Source organism: Coenobita brevimanus, chromosome 76, assembly GCF_032717465.1.
Source record: "Coenobita brevimanus isolate Jiangsu-jjx chromosome 76, ASM3271746v2, whole genome shotgun sequence".
In the NCBI taxonomy this organism is placed as follows: Eukaryota; Metazoa; Arthropoda; class Malacostraca; order Decapoda; family Coenobitidae; genus Coenobita; species Coenobita brevimanus.
Window position 1 is genome coordinate 10,564,640 of NC_137029.1, and position 3,728 is coordinate 10,568,367.

Sequence of the window (3,728 nt, forward strand, 5' to 3'; positions counted from 1 at the left end):
ACATGCATGAGCAGATTGTTCGACTAAGTTTGATCCCGGTTACTTTCTCCTCAGTTTATTCTTGCTACTCCTTGAGGATTTTTTTTTCTTTTACCTTAGGAATGACCTCCGTAATGAAAGGGTCAATGAAGGCTATATTTAACCCCTCCCGTTCAAAGTGTTTCTCCTACAATGAATGCAATCGTCCACGGGTAGCAAAAGTGAGAGAGAAAATAAAAACGCATTGAAGGGATCAGCCTCACTTTTACAATACCAGGGGCGATTAAATAAACTAATAATACTGCCCTGTCTTGATTTCACTGTTCCATGAGTTATTCAAATGGAAGATATTTACCCACACACCGTATTGAAACTGACACGAGACACCGTTGATTGATCAAGTGGAATACTTATATAAGTCAGCGTAAATTGCTCCGCTGGGAAAATTATAGGCTTTCATACTTTACCCGCCAATAGACACAGTTAATTAGTCCAATGGCATAATCATATTTTCATGCTGAGACTGTGACAGTGAACTACTTGCAGGATGGGGATATACTCTTATAATTATATGGCCAGTTATGTGGGCATACCACGTAGAGTACACCGCTTCCCGTCCGATCAGCGAAGTTAAGCAACGTTGGGTCTGGTTAGTACTTGGATGGGTGACCGCCTGGGAACACCAGATGCTGTTGGCATAACGTTCTCCCTACGTGTCAAGTGGGGTTGGTGGAGGATTAGTGCCCCTCCCTGTAAAACAATTAACTCTAAGCCTTGGCCACCCCGTTTGGGATACATGGCGTCTGGCAATGAATGAATGAAAAGTTATGTTGAGATGATGTGGAAAAAAAAAAAACACACTGAATATACAGATATACCTAAACTGTAAAAACGAACAAAATTTCAGCATATGGGTATGATTCGCCAACCCATATTGTCCTTTGTGCTGCAATATTGTAATAAAAATAACAAAACTGTTGAATAAGCATAAATACTAAAACTGTGAAAATGAGGACAATTTTAGTGTCTCGGTATAATGAATCATGTTTTATCACCATAATGACGTTATGTGAAACACAAAAACGAAATACTCTGATGTAATTCGAAATACTGGAGTGATAAGGGGGCGAGAAAATTATCGGGAAAATGTACGAAAATGTGGTAGTTGGCAGAGTGGGGGAGAGACTGAGAACGAGGTGGAGAGATAATGTGCGAGAACTTACCGGAGTCGGATGGTGTACCGTGGAAAGGGTAGTCGTTACTGAGAAGGGACAGAAACTCCTGGAGGCTCTTTTATCGAGGATTAATGAATAGAAAAATAGAAGGCAAATATACTGATGAATGAAGAGAGAAACCTGTACTTTACACAGGAAAAATCATTCAGTATACGAGTATTGCCACTATGCCAGGAATCGAATCCGGGACTAGCAGTGTGAGAGCCAGGCAGCATACCACTACACTACGACCAGGTAACGGAAGGATACCGATGAATAAAGACAGACTAGACAAACATGTTTACATTGTTTACGTGTGTGTATTTACCTATTTGTAGTATACAGGAATTGAGCAATGCTCTTGTTGTCCTGTCTCCATATCCACATTTATCAAGTCTACGTTTACACACATGAATGCTTTTCTCATGCACCACCTCTTTGTCTAAGTCGTTCCAAATATTTAAGTATTTACCTAATATACCTAATTGTGATATACACGGAATGTACTATGCTCGTGGGTTTCCGTCGCTGTTTCTCAATAAATCAAATTTAGCTTTAAACTCGTTTAAATTTTTAGACTGGACGATCTCTTTGTCCAGGCTATTCCATAAGTCTATACTTCTGTAAGGAAAGCTATATTTCTTGATATCCTTCAAGCAGCTTGACTTTTTCAATTTCATTCCGTGTCCTCATGTTGCTCTCTTATCCCATACAAACAGATCTTCTTTGTCAGTTTTATCTACTCCTACCATGTTCCTGAACACTGCAATCATGTCTCCCCTTTTTCTCCTTTCCTCTAAGGAAGGTAAATCCAGTTTTTCCAGCCTCTCTCTGTATGACAGGTCTGTCAGACAGGGGATCATCTTGTTTGCTGTTCTTTGTATTCTCTCAATCTTGTTTATATCTTTCTATTTGTGTGGGGACCACACTACCGCTGCATATTCTAACCTGGGGCAGATCATGGCCACTATCAATTTTTTCATCATCTCCTCATCCATATAATGAAATGCTACTCTTATGTTAGTCAAGAGTTTATAAGTCTCTCCAACTATCTTGTTGATGTGCTTTTCTGGTGACAAACTATCTTGGACCAGCACTCCCAAATCTTTCTCTTCTCTCCTTTTTGTGATTAATTCATTACCCAACAAATAATTCAGTGATGGCCTCCTGGTACTTTTACCCATTTCCAATATTTTACATTTCTTTACATTTCCCACGTCCGGCTCCAATTGTGTATCCTATCCAAATCCTCCTGCAGTATTTTACAATCCTTCTCGACCTCTACCTTCCTCAAGATCTTTACATCATCAGCAAACAGACTTGCATAACTGTTCACTCCATCTACCATATCATTTACGTAAATCAGGAACATTACTGGCGCCAACACCGAGCCTTGAGGGACTCCACTTGTTACTTCCCCTCATCCAGACATCCTATCCTTTATTACTGTCCTCATATGTCTGTCTCTCAAAAAGTCTCTCATCCATTCCAGAAGTTTCCCCTTCAGTCCTCCTATATATTCTAGTTTCCACATTAGTCTCTTATGAGGTACCTTGTCAAAGGCCTTCTCTAAGTCTAAGTACACACAATCCACCCAACCATCTCTCTCCTGTACCACGTCAATCGCTCTTGAGTAAAAGCTCAACCAGTTAGAAACACATGACCTTCCACTTCTGAATCCAAACTGACATTCAGCCAAAATATTCATCTCTTCCAGATATTTTATCCATCTGTCTTTCAGGATTCTCTCACACAATTTTGCGACCATGCTGGTTAGAGACACTGGTCTATAATTCAGGGGTTCTTCCCTGTTTCCTCCCTTGTAAATTGGTACCACATTTGCCCTCTTCCATTCTTGTGGCACTTTCCCCTCTTCCAGTGAGCATACGATTAAACTGTGAATTTTACCCGCCAGTTGTTTTCTACATTCCTTCAGTACCCAATTAGAAATTCCATCAGGTCCTGGGGCTTTCCTTACATCTTGAGTTCCAGTAATTTATACACTTCCTGTACCTCCACTTTTATATCTTTTATCACCGGAACATTTCTAGTCACTCCCTCCCTTTCCACAAGCTTCTTTTTTTTTAGTGAAAACTGACTGGAAACGTTTGTTCATTATTTCTGCTTGCATTGCCGCATCCTGAAAGACCTCTCCTTCTACTTTCAATTTGGTGATTCCTTCCTTTTGTTTCAGTTTGCCATTAACAAATCTATAAAACAGTTTGGGTTCATCCTTGCATTTGTCTATTATACCTTTTTCAAAATTCCTTTCTTCTTCTCTACGTATTCTTGTGTATTCATTTCTTGTTCTTTTATATTCTTCCTTTGTTCTGTTGTTACCTCTCTTTCTCCAAGTGTTTTTTTGCTATCATACACCTTCTATTAAACCACTCCTTTTTCCTGTTTTCTTTCCCTCTTACTCTTGGTAAAAATTTTTCCACTCCCAAATTATAGAGGTCTAGAAAGATATCCCACTTCCTCTGTATCTCTCTTGTTTCTCTGAATTTTCTCCAGTCAGCATTTTCAAAAAAGTTT

At 39.5% G+C, this 3,728-nt stretch overlaps 1 pseudogene; it reads left to right on the plus strand.

The window, feature by feature from the left end:
• Positions 1–558: 558 nt before the first annotated feature.
• LOC145408337 (5S ribosomal RNA) lies at positions 559–677 on the plus strand (annotated as a pseudogene).
• Positions 678–3,728: the final 3,051 nt, after the last annotated feature.